Raw genomic sequence first — 18394 nt, forward strand, 5'->3', positions numbered from 1 at the left:
TCCCCGAGCCCCCTGCTTGCCGTCGGCGCCTGTCACCTGGCGGGCTTCCTAGCCGTCGCGCCGCCCTCCCCCCCCCAGCCTGTGACAAGGGCTCTGGGCGAGGGAGATGAGCTGAAGGGAGAGGACAGAACTCCTGCCCCGCGCCAACCGCGTGTGTGAAGCGTTAGAAAACAGGAGTTTGGAATGCTGGAAAAGTCAAGTGGGTTTGGGGGCTCGGGCACGTCCCGTCTCTCGGGCTTCTGCTGAAAGGACCATTTATGCTTTGCTTGGTTGAGTCTGTGGCGACTTTATTCTCACTAATCTGTGTTTGCCAGTGGCCTGCCCATGCCAGCTTGGCGTGCACAGCAGGAAGCAAGCTTGCCCGAGGCCTGCGGGAGCAGCCGTCCGGGGTCGCCCGGACCCAGGAGGCCGAGTGGCTTTAAGGGCTGATGGTAGAGAGGCGCCCCCTGAGAGCCAGGAAAGTCTCGGCGGCCTCGGCCTTCGCTCAGAGCGTAGGACAGCACACGTAGACATGCACAAACGATGCGGACGGAATTGTTTATTTATGTTCCAACTTTCAGAAAAGAAAAATCAGTCTTGACATAAATTTCGGGAGTTAAACTGCTGCCTTTTTGCTCAAATATTGCATAAGCAATAGGAAACTTTTTAAAATGCCAAGTCAGGCTGTTCTTTTCTTGCTCCAAACGGATTCAGAAACAGTTTGGGGCTCTGCCCTTACAGAAATAACAAAAAAAATTAATAATAATAATAATAATTAATAATAACAAAAAGAAAAGCATATGTACATTGCTGTTATCTTATTAATATGTCTATATTTGATAAGTGCAGAGCCAGAAGTCCATACACGTCAGGCTGTTCGCAAATGTGATGAGATTTTAAATAGCAATTTCAAAAAAGATAACGCACTTTTCCTTCTTTACAGGTTAGAAATCTTTGTACCTGATCTGGGGAGATTACATACTGTATGTTTGTTATTTAAATTGCTCTAGGAAAACCTAAAGTAAACATTAAACCTAACAGATAACGATCTATGAAAAAGAAGTTAAAGCTTTTTCTTTAAAAGTTCTGTTTTGCTTAAGAGTCAGGCTTCAGCCGAGGGATTTAGCTCAGCTGTTCGGTGGCCTGCCTTGAAAGCGCAAGGACCTAGTTCAATACCCCAGTACCAAAAAAAAAAAAAAAAGTCAGGCTTCAGTTGCAAGCTATTATTTTGGTAACAAATATGCACATTCATGGTAAAAACTTGATCACTAGGACCTAAAGCAGTATCTTTAGTTTTGCTTTGTTTGGTACCGGGGATCGAACTCGTGTACTTGTGCTTGTGAAGCTCTTTAATTTTCATTTCATAAAAATCTTAAACTTATTTCTTCACCATTTGTTAATAAAACGGTGTGAACTGAACTTCATGTGAAATTATTGTCACACTTGTAGTTACAAAAGGCATGACTGTATATTATGTGTGGATCTGTCCATGTTCCTTGTATTTATAGTCTGGGTTGTGTTGTTTTCTTTTTCGTACGGGGGATCGAACTCAGGACCTTTTGCTTGCGAGGCAGGGCAGCAAAACCACTGAGATAAATTCCCGTCCTGCTATATTTATAGTCTGGCTATTTTCTTCCTAGTTTTTACTTATGTAATGATAATTGAATTTATTACAGCTTTGCACTGAATACAAAAAAAAGTCAGTGACACCTCTTTAAGGATCCAGCACCTAGTAGTTAACATCATTAGGAAAATAGTTGCGAAAGTGAATGATAGCACTTGCTACTCCTCTTTAAGAAAAGTTGCACAATGAAAAAAAAAAAGTTGCAGATTTTTCATACTTAACCTGTCATTTGAACTCCTATTCAAATTATCGCAACATTCTTCCTGTCATCTTTAATTTATAAAGTAAGTTGGACAGCACATCTGTTTAAAGTAGATACAGCCAAAGTAGAGCATAATATTTAAAAATTCCCTCATTGTTTCTATGTGTATTACTTCTGAATGCATCAATTTATTCAATTGTTTCATTTTTAAATGCTTGTCATTCTTCAGTCTCTTGGGCCCATGTTGTTATGGTGTAAAATATTAGCAATCATTTCAGAGATACTGGTTTAACCTAGTAATCATTAACCACTAAGTATGGAACGAGACTACCTAGAACTGAACATCAACCACACCATTTGTTTGTTGTGTGTTAGCTTTAGCATGTTACTGAACACTTACCCAACAGTACCACTTTCTTTAACCTGTAAAATGGATATAATAGAATGTATGTCATAAAGTTATTGTAAAATTATAGGAATAAAATATGAATTGCAGAGGACATAGCTCCTGGCATCTAGTAAATGATCAAGAAATGTTAATTTAATGTTGTCTGTAAGACTGATAATGGTAGAGTTAATCAGCTTGGGAGGTTTTGATTAGGGGCTGTTAGATTTGCTGATGTATTTATTCATTGAGACATTTATATATTACTGGAAGGAGCATACCATAGTAGAAAAATGTGTGGTTTCCAGACCCTTAATTAATTTCTTGATTTCAGGATCCATTTTTATACATTGTTCTATGATGAAGTTCTTCTGGTGTTTTGCCTTTTACTATAACAAGCATTTTAGTATTTCTTAAAAACAGTTCTTAGATTCATTTTCTTCATTTAATAAGTATTTGCTAGACAGCCAGTTTATTGATAACAGTAGAGAATTTGTTAATATAATTGCTGACAAAAGTTATTTTATGGATTCTGCCCTTAGGGGAGAGAAACAACTTACATTTAGAGAAGTAAATGTATAATCGTAACCCATTTAATCATGTGTCATATACATCATATGCTAACAGTCACTAAGGAGAAGAGAAAGAATGATTAATATTAGCCAGGCTTTTTAGATCTCAGAAAAAAAACAATTTTATTTAGGGTATGAAAAATAGAAGGTTTGGTTCTTTGAAGAATTAAATGGTATTTTTGTGTCAGAATAAAATAATCTCTTACTGGTTATTTCTGGACAATTTTATATGCCCAACAAGTAAACCTACTACCTTCACACATAGTATGAAAAGTAAAAAGAGAAATTGCATCCCTTAAAATTGAAATGAAAGTTTGTACTTTCATTGTTTGAACCCAAATCATAGACAATTGAACAGCCGCTATAGACATTCCAGCCACATGAACCTCAGGTTTTCAAAGAACACAGTATTGTGAGGGAGAGCTCTGAATAAATTGTACATATAATCGTAGAAGAATGACAAAAAACAAGGAGGTAGTACAGAGGAACTAAGATACTCTTACATAAGAAAATCTAGGAAGACTTCGACAAAGAACACTTGACTTGTTTTAAAGGACGAGTAAAAGTTTAATAAGTTAAGAGAACAGGAGGACAATTCAATGAGAATGATTGGTTTAGTTATTTCCCTCTCAAATCCATCCATTGTTTGCAGTCACCTTAATATATTTGCCATTGACTGTTGTGCATTCTCTGTTGAAATCACCTATAGTGATTCTTTCAGTTTTTCAAGTAGAAATAATATATAAATAGTATGTTGCTAACAAAATAGTATATGAAAGAGATAGCATATCACATGTATAACACTTTAAGGGAAGAAGAATGCAGGATAGAGACTGTTCAAATGAACATATCATGAAAACGAATACTAGAGAAGTATGCTCAAAAATTTATGAGTTTTGGGCACTTTACAATGAATATAACATGGCTTGAAAAGTTTTTATTCAGATATTAAAACACAAGATTATAGTTATAGATATTCATGATTGCTAATTGAAAGCTATAATAAATATATTGTACACATTTTCCTTTAAAACCTTTAAAATGGTACCTTCTAAAATCAGTTATAAGTGACACAGTTTTATATCACTGAACAGTTTTAGGTAGCCATGTAAGAAAAAACACAGCAGAATGGACTTAAGTTCAATGATGGGCAGAAGTCTCGGTGGCTATACATTTTAACACTCCTTTGCTAGAAATCCAAAAACACTTGAATATATTGTTTTACACTCTGAAAGTATCACTGACTTCCCAAACCAGCTTTGCTCTCCAAGCCTTTCAAGTGCAATTATCTACTTGGAGAGCAGAAGAACATAGATCACCTGAATTTAACAAGGCTTAATTAGATCTAATTTAATGCTATTCTCCCTAATCATGAAAAATATGGCTCTATCCTAAGTCCTCAATAGTGTGTTCTAGCAGAAATACTAAGAATGAGCTCACATAATTCTCATAAAAATCCCAGAGGTAGGTACTACTTACTATCACTGTCGTTAAGCGTAGAATGGCATGTGATTGTGGAATAAAACTTACCCAAGGTAACTAAGTAGCGAGACTGACAATTGGATCTAGGTCTATTTGAATCAGCATACATGTGCTAAAGTACTTTCACAGTTAGAATATGTCAGCAGTGAAATTCTGCTTCCCAATGTAATATGTATTAAAATATATCTTTTAAAATAATTTTTAAAACTTTCCAATAGACCCAGTTGATTTAGTTGTAGGGAAGGTATGAAAATGTCAATCCCGTCTTATATAATCCTTTAAACTTTCAGGACTAGAAAATTCACTAAATTGGATACTTAATCCACTTCATATTGAGTCTCAGACAGTGATAACAATAAAATTCTACAGGAGAGAAAGAGCACACTATGTGACATCAAAGCGAATGTTCTGTTAAAAAGATTAACTTCCCTTCTCACTCACTTTGTAAGTGTTATTATATTTTACATATGATCCTTCTATTTTTCCCTATAATGCCTTATGGGAATAGAATCTCATAATAGTAGTACTATAATTTAACATATTTGCACTAAATGTATTGCAGGCTCAAAGCAATGCCAATTTTAATATCTTATCACTAGGTGAATGAGGCAGTGTTCACTATACTGGCTGTATTTTTATAGATGCTAATCTTCAGCTCTCTAATCCATGGAGCGTAATCCAGAACTTTCAGAAATTTTCTTTATATCTCCCTGCTACAATAATAAGTATGAGTAAATATTAATTTACTAATCATCAGTTTACCTGCATAATCAACTCCCTTTTATTGAGAAGATCCCAGGATCCATGATTGTTTTTAGGGAATTATTTTCTGTCTTCTTACATAACAAACTACTTGTATTGGCATCAGGAAGGAAGTAAAGTACTTGCTTTAAAACTCTGGATATTAGTCAGCCTTCCTATGGCTAATACAAAATATCTGACACATGAAACTTGAAAGAAGAGTGATTTAACTTGGTTCACAGCTTAAGAGGGTTTGGTCTACATTCAGCTGGCCCCCAAGACAGGAATATTATGGAGGAAGGACATTGTGGAGCAAAACTACTGAATTATGATGGCCAGGAGGGAGAGCATGGGAACAGCACCAAAGAGACAGAAACCCCAAAGTCGTGCCTCCATTAACCCAAGACATACCCAGAAGTGTGTTTTACAGAGTTCGTAGGTGGTTCCCAAGTCAAATAAGTTGACAGTTAAGCTTAACTATCATATTCCATTACTTGTCAACTCGACTCCTGTCTTTTCTCATTGCTGTAACCCTTTCTCACTACTGGAACAAAATAACACCCCCAATTTAAGGGAGAAAAAATTTATTTAGCTCACAGTTTGCAGAGTTTTCAGTCCGTATTCAGCTGGTTCAAAGGTAATGTGGCATGGCAGAGGGACATGACAGAGGAGAAACAACAGTTCATGATGGTAAGGCAGGCAGGGGGCAGCAAAATCAGCAAGTACCTTTGCCTGTCCCTTATATTCTATCCAGGCTACTTGCCCTCTGGCTGGGTAACACTCACACCCAGGATTGGGTACCCATAATCCTAGCATAGCACCATTAATACCAGCACCAGATCCTTAATTCCAGCATCATACATCCTATATCTAGCCACCTCTGAAAAACCTCACCTATGATCACATAAAGCTTTGGAGGGACATCTAGATACAAGGCATAACATATCTCCTTAAACTGTACTTAATCTCACATAAGGCAATAGCAAGCTCATAATTCTGTTTTATATGATACAACTATCCTGTGTACAACTAAAAATGGAGTGACCCCTTCATCAAAGAATCAAAATTACAGGATTTCTCAAAAGCCCAAGTCCAAGTCTCCTCTAACATTCAAGGCAAACTCTTAACTGTGAATTTAAAAAGGCATGTTACTCACAAAATACAATGGCACAAGGTAAATATTCCTATCCAAACTAGAGTACTTGAGTGATAGAAAAAAGTAAGACCAAAGCAGAAATAAAGCCCAGCAGGGAAAACATTAAGTTATAACTCCATATTCAGCATCTAGGGCATGTGGTTGTAAGAGAAGAACTCCAAAAATCTTAGATGGAACCAGTCCCTATGTCCTTACGGTTCGCAACCTGCATTCCCTCTCTCAGCTGGCTTTTCTTTCTGCCTGAGGTTTTCCTTAGCAGGCATTCCATGTTCCTACCAATTGTTAATTTCTGTGTCTCCTATATACCTTCAGGTTCATTCCTACACTTTCATACACTCATATTGCAGGGAGAGATTGTCTGACCTTTCAGCACTTCTTTGAAGTTTGATTAGAAGCCTCCCTGACCCCACAGCTCTTGGACTGTGTATGCTGATATAAGGAGCATCACATAGATGATACCAAGGTCACTGCTAGTGTGAACAATAGCTAGAACCCCTTGGACCATGGCTGCAGTGGCCTCTGAGTCACTAGAAGGCTGAGCACAGTGAAATAAATCCCTGGAAACTAATTATCTAGAAGGCCTTTCTCAATCTAGTGTCCCAGGGAGTCTCTTCTCAAGTCAAAGTTTAATACTATTGCACCCTTGAGCATGTGATCGGTGGTGTCTTGTTGATTTCTGAGATGCCCTCAATACATCTTTCTTCTTGTCCCTAAATAAAGTACAGTAAAACTTTGGTTTGCAAATATGATTCACTCTGAAAACATGCATGCAATCCACAGCACTTGCATATTAAAGTGAATTTCCCTATAAGAAATAATGGAAACTTAGATGATTTGTTGCACAACCCAAAAATATTCATATAAAATGATTACAATAGTGTAAGAGAATACAAAATAATAAAATATAAAGAAAAATATTGTGTAGGATAACTTTTACTATCACTAACAGAATCAGTGCTATCTATTGGCACAATAGAATCATTCTTTTCATGCAACTTTAACAAGGACCTATCCAATGACATTTGCTTTTACTTCCTTTTGCAGATTACACAGAAATGTGACACCACATTGTCATTAAACAGATTCATCACTCACAGTGCTACAGCCTTATACAGATGGTGTTTTTTCTACACAATTTTTCACTGTTTCTCACATTTTACATATCTCCCCTAATTTCATTTGAAGAAAGGATTACTCTGCATTTTTCTTCTCCTGCTCTACAGATGAGATCTCCTCCATAATGTATTGCTGTTAGGAGATGATTCCCCACGATCCCACAGCAAAGGAGAGAGTTGGGGAGACCATTGGCTCAGTTGTGATCTTGTGACATTTGTCATCATAAGTACATGCATTACAAGACATCACTCAGTTATCAAGTTAAAATGTATTAGAAATCTTTGCTTGTCTTGTAGAACACTGGCAGAACAAATTACTCGTGATCCAAGCTTTTTACTGTACTTAGTTTCTTTTCAATGGCACTAATTTGTTCAGCAACTGTACTTCCTTTAACCACAATTTTCTACATGGATTATTTCAGATCAAAATTTAAGTTTTTCTAATCACTTGTTTTTTGCTCCTTCTCATGGTAGATCTGGCTAAAAGCAGGCAGTAGTGCACATGTCAATGCATGAATAGAGTTTTCTTCACCAGATCAATTAATTTACTACCTTTACATTCACCCTCAGGCAAAGTCTTAGGACATGGGCAAAATGTAGACATGTTCTTCCCTAGAATGTAATACATATAGCTTCTGATCCATTTTCCAATAGAGTGCCCATTCCCAACTGAAGCCTCCTGAGACTGGCCTTTACTATGCACATTCCTCTTGGCATTCTGGTTTTCATCAGGCAGCCTTCTGCCTGTCCCTTACATGTCTCACATCAGGCTCTGCTTATAACATTCTAGGGCTTCTTCAGACGGCATCACCAAACTTTCCTAAATACCTGCCACAAACCATTTCCAAAGACTTCTGAATGCTGTGGTCAGGTATACTCACAGCAATGACCCAAATTCTGTGGCACAAGTTTTCTGTACTAGTCAGATTTCCTTTTGCTGGTACAAAATAACTGGTACTGCAACTTAAAGAAGGAGAAGTTTAATTTGACTCACATTTTTGGAGGTTTCAATCCACGTTCAGTTGACTCCGACAGGGACATCATGGAGGAAAACCATAGAAAATTTCTAACTTCATGGGAAACAGCAGAGCACAGCATCAGAGAGGAAGGGGCCAGGGACCAGAAGTAGATACGAGGTCACATCCATATCACTTTCACACCCAAATATATCTCCCTATGCCATGCTCAATCTCCAAATAAACATGAGGTCACAATTCTGCCTAACATGATACAATAAATAATCAAAAATGCACTAATGTCATCCCCAAGTCTCAGCAGTTTCTAGCATTATTCGTTCAAGCTGAGTCTCCTCTTAGACTCATGATAAACTTTTAGCGGTAAACCCATGAAAAAAATCATAAAATGAATTGTATAATCCATATATAAAATTGTACAGGGTAAACATTATTATTTCAGAATAGAGGAATGAGAATTAAAAAAGGATAAAGCCAGAGCAGGACTGAAACCGAGTGAAGCAGACATTGAGTCCTGGACTTCTATGTCTATCATCTGCGACATGAGGTAGTGATATGTAAGCACCAGAGGTCTGGGCATCCTCACACACTTCTGGTGTCAAAATTTCCTTACAGGAAGGTCACCAAAACTAGGTTCACTGCTTGAAATCAGAGGTGTGTGTGAACAGAGATGGAATAATAAGACTCGTGACCTGGACACACAGAAAACTATGGTTATATGAAGGTGTGAGAACTCAAAACAAGAAATCCAGACTAGTTCCTACCTGACTTTATTGGCCAGATCTATGATAATCCTAGTGTCTCCTCAGAATGGGAATTTAAAATCCAGTTACAATTTCTGGGTTAGTGGCTTAAGAGTATTAGGAGAAGTAATTACTAACAACTGAAGCTATTAGGCAAGAAAGGCAATACCAAATAGAAAAAAAAAATCACACTCCCTTCTCCTATCTGGCAGTCAAAACAAGACATAGATACAAATCCAAAAGCACATGAAGAATACTAATGCATCCTTTGCAGGTAAAATTAATTTTATGGAATAATTTAACACAGGTTTTTAATTATGCTCAATAAAGAATAGCATCTACTAAATGTCCTAAAAATTTGAAAGCAAAAACATGTACCAAGAAAAGTTTGAGCATGAAAACAAATAGAAATATTAAAAAATATAAATTCAGGGGAGAGAGAAGATGGATAACTAAGCGGTGACAGATAGGGTAGATGTTTCCAGATTGGTGCTGAAGAAAAACAGTTACCCTGAAGTAGAGGCAAAGATAAAATCTGATACAGGAGGACAAAGGAAAAGAAAACCCAGCTAAAACCCATTGTTTAGAGGTTTAATAAGGGAAAACGACCACTCTCAGACCACAGTGTTCCACCCTCCACCCCAGTGTACATGCCATCTTGGGAAAGGAACAGATTGAGAGAGGGAGCAAGTCAGCTCTTCAGTGGTGATCTGGGGGAGTACGCACAACAAAGTGAAACATTTCCTACTGTAGCCTTCAAAGAAGCCAAAACAGAATGGGGTAGAGTTAGTTGTAATACACTCACACACCTATTTCCAGAGCCAGGGGGGCCACCACAGAGAAAAAAAACTTCCCCAACTCAGATAATAATAGTAAGTTGCCTGTCCTTCCCACATACAATGGCAGGGTTACTGTAGAATATAGATAATCCTCATTTAATGACTTCCCTATTAATGACTGTGGTCTTGTGACCAAGGGGATCTCTTTGAACTTATGACCCACCACTTGATTTATGATACATCTCTTTTTGGTTTTTTGGTACAGTGCTATATATCTTGCTTATAGAGACTTAAAGGCTTTTTTTGTACAGTACACCTTGCTTATACAGTATTGTAATTTTTGCTGATTGTACTGTGCAGTACAGTACTGTAACTTTATGTTCCATTACATATTACATACTGCATGCAAGAGTTATGCGAATAAAAGCAAGGTCAACAAGTTGGAATTTAATTTCCTTTGACCATTTCTTTGGTCTGAATATTGTATATACAGTTCTTCATTTAGCAACCAATTCATTTAACATCCTAGTAACAGAAAAGGACCCTGGATATTAAAACAAGAAATGTCTGTATTCAGTGCCTTACCAATGACTGTTGGTGAATCCCATGGGGAGGCCCCAGCATATCCTACCTGAGAATGCCAGTGGTCCACAGAGTTCTGCAAGGATTCATGTCCAGAGATCAAAACAGGATCACAGGTTCAAAGGGTGCAATAGTCCTCAAGGCTTCGGATAGGTACTGTACTTGTCTGGCCCACACTGGGAATTGTGTGGGTACTTGCCTCCAGGGAATGATGCAAGTGTAGAGGGAGCTGTGTGGAAGCTCTGAGTTAAAGCTACAACAACTGTGAGGAAAGTTTTATTCCTGTTTCTATTGTTATGTTGTTAAGTGTAGTTATATCCTAGCTATGTTGTAGGATTGGGTCGTTCTGGCAGCAATTATTTTCCATGCCCTGTTCCCATGTTTTTCTTTCTTTTGGTACTTACATCTTTATTGGCAGTGGTTGGGTGTTATATTTTACATTTCAAGAGTTTCCTTTTTTATTTGCTCCGTCTTTTACTTTATCTTCCCTGCTATCTTTTGACTGTCTCCCCTACCTTTTTTGTGTTTCTGTCTTCCTTATCATCTCACCTTCTTCCTACTCTCCATGTATCTAGCATCACAAAGATAACAGGGACCTGTACAAGTACATTCAAGAATAAGAATTCGCCTGAGCTATAAATGAAGCAGTACAAATTATGGGCATGCCAGGGTAATTCTTAAGAAAATTGGGCAAAAAGATTAAAACTGAATTACCTACAAATACATTACAGGTACTGGCATTCTCACAGCATCCTTAATCTCTAAGGACAATTTCACACATCTGTTCACATCCTTCTGGCTACATAAATACTCTAAACCCTCTTAACTCCAGCACCTTATCCCAGCTATAAAATAATTCCAACAGTTTTATTTCCTATTTTTAACCTATTGTCATTTCTCTTGTCTCCCTCTCTACCCATTAACATGTCCTCTTTCTTTCCTCCTTCCTCTCTACTTCCTCATATCCCCCCACAATGCGCAAATAGCAATACAATATACTTTGTAAGAGCTACCAACAAAGGGGTGAAAATTATCAAAATTATTGTTTGTGACTGATACATGCTTGGATCTGTTAATGCAGTAGAAATTTTCTCTTTACAAAACAGTAACAAGACCCAACTCAATTCAATTGAATAGGTTGAAGGGGTAGAAAATATTTCTGGACAAAGAAAACCAAACACACTTCATCAGAAAACAGAACCTAGCTAGAAATATCCTCATATTAGCAGTGACCTTTCCCCTCTTCATTGTTTTTGGCCTTAACTCTCAGAATAAAAATCATCATTATCCTCAGTATTATCATCACTGTATTTACTTTCCACTTATATTCAGTAGTCAAATCAGATTTTTCCTAAATTGATTAAGCCTATATAGTGAACTTGGATACAATTAACTGAAGTCTTGTAGGCTGTTACTACTAAAATTCCGAATGTTATTCTCCCTTAATATGTTTAGACATGGTGAAAGTGAAGTATATTATTTAACAATCGCTCTATGTATCAATTCAATTTTAATTTCCTGCCAAGGAAACAGTGTACATGATGTATTTCCCTAAGTCTCAGATGCTGATGGTTAAGCTTAATTGTCAATTTGACTGGTTTAAGACTCCTGGGGAGGTGACTGGTTGGGGACTCTGTACTCCTTGGGGATTAATCCACTGATATCCATAGCAGAAAAACTGCTAGAAGGCGAGGCCTAGCTGGAGAAGGTGGGTTGGGGAGATGTCAGTAGATCCCTCTGGCTGCCACTCTTCCCAGTGCTCTGCTTCTCAATGCTTTTCCACCATGATGTTCTACTTTGAAGTCAGCTGGCCACGGACTAAATCCTCTGAAACTGGGAACCAAGTAAGCTCCTCCATTAAGATGTAAATGTTGGGCATTTTATCCCAGAGTTGAGAAAGCTGATACAGATGCCTACGTGGAATAAAAATTACAATGGGATGACATATGATCACAATTAGATGATGCCCATCATTACCCAACTGTATTAAAATTTTGTATAATTATGTTTAAATTAAGTAAATTCTCAGTTAGGGAGGGGGAAATGTTATTCGGTTCAGAACACTTGCATACCATGCATTGAGTCCCTGAGTTCCATATGCACACTGCAAATAAATTATTTTTTTCAGCTTAGTGAGTAGCCCTTCTAAAACACTGGAGTCATTCCCTACATTTCTCTCAATGCTATTTCCAGAATTTAATGTCTTACAGCTTAGCTTAGAAGGTTAAGCTAAAGTGCTTTATCTTTATATGTTAATTAAACATGCACCGTCAATCTTCCTGATGTGTTTTGGAAAATATTTGATTCATATTCTTGGAAACTTATATACTGGATTTCTGACACTGAAGGGGACTTCAATGTGAAAGTCGCCAAGTTTTCATATGCACAGTAGACACTGAACATTAATTACATTTACTCATTTATAAATAATTGTGAACATATTATCTTTCAATATAAAGATGACGAGATATTGGTCTTTGTGGTCAAGTACCTCAGTGTTCACAGTGTATTGAGAGATGTGAAAAGAAAGTAAGGAAAAGAAGAGAAAAGGAGGTAAAGAAAGAGAGAAGTGAAAATCATTTCTATGGCAGTAGAAAATGCTGGTAGAGTTAGTAACAAAGTGATATAGAAACAAACCTAAATAATATTTGAGAAAGCTTCCTGAAGAGAATAACATTTCAGCAAATTATAATTAACTTATCTTCAAGATAATAGTAGAATTAGAATTTTACCTCTTTGAGGAGAGAGACTTTGGTGTTCTTGGTTGTATCTTCATTGCCTAGAACACTACCTGATTTGTGTTATGCTAAAAATCTTGGGTCAATTGGATGAATAAATGAATGAATGCTGGAAAACAGAATCCCTGAATGAGAAAATATTTACTCTTTACAGAGCTGAATATCTCTCTCTCTCTCTCTCTCTCTCTCTCTCTCTCTCTCTCTCTCCCACACACACACACACTATCTCTCTCTCTCTCTCTCTCTCTCTCTCTCTCTCTCTCTCTCTCTCACACACACACACACACACACACATGCAAGCACATATTTGCACATGTGCACATGACACTACTGGCTTTCACATAATTTTAAGGTAATTTCAGATGAGATTGGGCACATTCAGGGTGGTATGGCCATAGACTGTAATTTCAAATGCTTCTAAAGTCAAGTTAATTTATCAAGTAACTCTAGTGTTAGTCTGAATTTCTCCAGGGGCCATGAAGAAATTTGGGAAAAAGAAAAGATCTTCTAGGAAGAACAAATAACTTAAAAATAACAATAGTAATCAAAATTTGAAGGAAAGAACTGCTCTCCCACTAAAACTTCACACTCATGCATACATTTACTTGGCTTTTTGGGCTGGACCAAAATTTCAGCAGCGGCTGTCATCTGATTAAACATACATACAAAACCACTTCTTGGATCAATTGAACAAAAAGAAAATAGTAACCATGTATGTTCCATAGATTGCTTAAATCTCTTTGAGATCCAGCCTGAACTAAATGCATCCCATTGTTAACTCTCACTGCAGCAAGACTAGAATCTCCAGTCTATGGGCATGTACTGTTTAGCACCCACAGCTCTCTGGTCACACCTTTCTTCTGAAGTTAATATTGTCTATAATTATTTAAGCTACCTGAATGTGAATTCTTTGGGGGCATGAGTGATGTCTTCTCATTTTCATGACTGACCTCATCTTTTCTAACTTGCCCTTACACACTTATACAATATTTGATGAGCGAATATTGAAGCAAAATTATTATGAGATGTTTAGGAGAAAAACAGACTTCATATTTTCTATAACAAAGAAGATTCCCTAAAATAATACTTATATAGGACTTATGATGGTAATGTAAGATATTTAAAATACATTATAGAAAGATAATAAAATTTGTGATATAGGGCCAGGGATGAAATCACAATACTGTTACGCAATTACATTTAAAAATATTAGATTAATAATATGCATATTTACTTTTAAACCAACCAATCTTTTATAGTATTAATCACAAACCTATGTCTTAATATATGATATATATTTTTGAAATATGTTTATTTATTTATTTATTTATTTATTTATTGGTACCAGGGATTGAACTCAGGTCTTTGCACTTGCAAGGCAGGCCACCAAACCGCTGAGCTAAATCCCCGGCCCTGAAATATGTTTAGAGTGAGATAATCAAACTTCTGAAGACATTTATCCTAAGAGCTTAGGATGCAAAAGACAGTATTGGATAATTGAGTGGAGCAATATATATTCAATAAGTAATGAATTGAAGAATACTTGCTTAGAAGTAGAAATTTTCATACTCTAGTAATAAATATAATCTTCCTATTGATTTAAAGTATTTGGAAACTTAGCTATGGTGTGTTGCCTATTTCATTCTATCATAATAGAACAATATATTGTATTCTGCCTATTACTATCACATTCAAAGACTCTCTTGTGTTAGAAGCCTCATACTTTAGAAAAGTTGGTAAGATTCTAAGAAACAATATAGATTGATAGTCTATGTTAATATAGATTCATAATTGCACATGTCAATGTAGGTTTGGAATGTGGAAAGAGCATCTAAAACATGACAAGTAGTCACAATACCTGGCACAGCCTTTGTTGGAAAAGCTCTCACGAGTCAAGGGCAGTTCTTCCTCATCACTGAAGGTGTCTTCGTTTCTGAAGTAAGCAGTTAGAAAACCCTTGCCATTTAGAACTGTAAGTGTCCACTTATAAGTTTTACCGCTAGTGTTTACTTATGATAGTAGCATAAGTGTGGTTTACCTAAAACATGACTGAGTTTAATTTTAACTCCAACTGAAACAAGAGAAATCTGTCCTTAAACAAAAAGATGTTAGTAGCATCAGGTATGTTCTTTACATGTAAAATTATTTCTGTCTGTAACTTGCATACATAATAAGACCAAATAAACACAAAATAGTAAAAGATGATCAAGATTTTGAAAATATCCTTGACATAGCACCTTAAGCTGAGGTTTCAGTTTTTAAAACTGGAACAGTCACACATTGGTGGTGACCTTGCACATAGGATATAGATAGATCCCACATGCTTAGCATTTCAACGATGGAGCGCTAGCTAAAAATGTTAATTTGGAAAATATTTGTCCTACTGCAAATATTAACTATATTATATTTTACTTGACTTTAACTTGTAGCATTTCCCTACTTTATTTTCCCCCAAAATTATTTTAATTTTTCTACTTATACAGAAATATAATGGATATATTTGGGTGTCTGAGTATCTCAGAATGATGCATTTTTATCAAAAGACCCTCAGTGACTGCCTTTGCTATATGTTACTTCCCAGTATAAACCTACGAAGAGTTGGAAACTACACTAACTGCACTCCTGAGGAACTGGGCCTTCTTCCTTTCTCTCCCAAATAGGATGCTTAGCATATGCTGATTATTTGCAGATTTTACTTGGACTTGAAGATGAATAACCTCTCTGTGCCATCTATCGTTGTGGCTTTAGAAAAAAATCACTTCTCTCTGAACCTTTTCCTCATTTTATTAATAAGCAATTTATGGCTATTCTATGAATGTTACAATTAGTTCATTTTTCAATTCTGTTATCTCTGCTAAATTAAGGCATCAAGAATCTGTTTTCCAATTATTCAACTCCAAACTAGTTTCTGTTTAACACATACCTCTACACATGCCTAAAAACATTTGTATTTTACATCATTTCCTTTTATATAGAAGATACTTAAAAATGTCTTACCTTTTTAATACAGTTGGAGATCACAAAGTGTAAAAGATTATCACCAGTATTTCTGACTTATATATGAGTGTATTCTCATTTAAATTCTGATCTTATGCAACAAACTGGTATTTCAGGGATGCTTGGATAGCTTTGAAAACATTGTCTTGGTGATCAGTTATACAATCCTTGAAGGTAACCTCAAGATAAATATCATATCTATTCTACAGAGAACTAGCTATTAAGGACATGCCTATGGCTCAGAGAATAGGAAACAATTACAAGCGTGTTTGGAATTGCACTAAAAGCCTAGATTTCCTAATCAATGATGTAATACAATAAATAGCATCATGTGTGAAAACTGAATATAAAATTTTAACTTGTCATTTATAAAATTAAGTTATCTCAGTTACAAAAAGAAGTCAGAGTCAGGTTAACTCAGTGGTTCTGGTGCCTGCCTTGCAAGTGCAAGGTCCTGAGTTCGATCCCTGGTACCAAAAAAAAAAAAAAAGGAAGTCAGAGACTGCACTGAAATAGTAATTTCACACTGAAATAACTCTGTAGAGATGTTTACACTAGCTTTTTTATTTATATAACACAATGGGAGTACAATCAAAGCCAAATTCCAAGGGAGATGGGAATGTGAGGCTTTGCAGGATCACCCCCTCACTGATATGTGTAAAAGTGCACAACTATTAATTAACATAGTATCAATAATGTATATGACATATATATGAGACACATGACAGCATTCTGAGAATAGATCATATGCAAACACACATGCATGCATGCACGCACACACACACACACACACACACACACACACACACAGGATTAGCAGAATAAAGTTCACTTCCTTTCCCACTTTGTAATCTCTCTTCCATCAAAATCTTGATAATATCAAGGCCTCTGTGGGAGATGCTTGTCACGCGCCATTGTTTCCGGGCTCTTCATGCCCTGCATGAATCCCGGATGTGAGTCCGCCGGTGACGGCGGTTCGCGCCTGCGCAGAGGAGGCGCTTGGCTCGTCAGAATGACGCAGGCCGGCATTGACCAATAGAAATGGGCCACGTCACCCGAGAGGCTATAAAAGGCAGGCTCGCATCCGGCTCGGGGTCTTTCCGCCATCTTGAAGAATGCAGAAGAACCTCCAATAAAGCGTGCTTCAGAAGAATCCTGAGTGTTGCGTGCTCCTTGCTGGCGAGGTGCGCGTGACAGATGCTAATTTCAGCAGACATGCCCTGAGCCATACTAATGCAAATCTATGGAAATAGATATTCTAACAATATATTTTGAGCCTTCACGTAGCACGTCACTGAAGAGGACTGAAAAGAAGCATACCCTCTAGCCCTTTCAAGAATAAGAGTAAACATTCTCATCCTGCAGTCTGGAGATTTATATTATGTTTTTTTAATATTAGCTTTTCCATTGCTCCTAATGTTGCCAAACCTTTTGCTTCCAAATTCTTTATTTTTAATTTTAAAAAGCATGCAGTGTGTCTCTCTTCTCAGTAAACTTTGCTGGACTATACCACTTAGATGTCTCAGCTTAAGTTTCTATTCCTCAGAAAATACGTGCTGAGCCCTTGCTGAGCTTGTATGTCTATTGTATGCCTATTCTTCTGCTAACCTAGTCTTCAAGATTATTGTCACTGTTCAATCGTCTTTACCTTCTGATAAATCATATTTCCTATAATGATAAGGACCTGGAACATAATAGAGAAATTATGAATTAATGAATTATAGTAGACATACTCTCAGTATACTGTTCTTTGAAATGTACATTTCAATGTCTAGGTATGTTTCTATAAATCCAAGATTCTCATAAAGAGAGAATCATGGATCTTTTGTATAGTATAATCAGAAATTTTTGCTTGAAGAAAAGAAATCAAGGCACTCTCTCACTATATAATGCAAGTAAAATGTGTTCTAATTAGCATTTGTCACACGCTTGTATGCCTGGCAATAAATTAAGCAGTTTATCTCATGATCAGATTTTCTTCTCACAACTTGTCCATGATGTTAACATTGCTCCCATTTTGTACATGGGGCAACTGATTTTAACAAGCATTAAGTACAGAAATGACACAGCTACTGATGGGATCAAGAACTATTTAGGCAAACTTCCAGCCCCAGATCTTATCTACCATGGGTAATTGTTTTTAACTATGCTACCTGCACCAGTCATTAACTTGTCTGTCAGCTTCAAACTGACTTTCTCCTTTCTTCTTTGGAATTCATGTGAGGCAAGGCATCCACATTTCTGCTTTTCCAGCTGCAATGTTAGGCTCTGCCAAGAAGGGGTGCAAGAGGCTGAAGGAGAAAGAAAGAATTTTCTATCCTGTCT

Source organism: Fukomys damarensis, unplaced genomic scaffold (assembly GCF_012274545.1).
Source record: "Fukomys damarensis isolate Sample0158 unplaced genomic scaffold, DMR_v1.0_HiC HiC_scaffold_38, whole genome shotgun sequence".
NCBI classification, from domain to species: domain Eukaryota; kingdom Metazoa; phylum Chordata; class Mammalia; order Rodentia; family Bathyergidae; genus Fukomys; species Fukomys damarensis.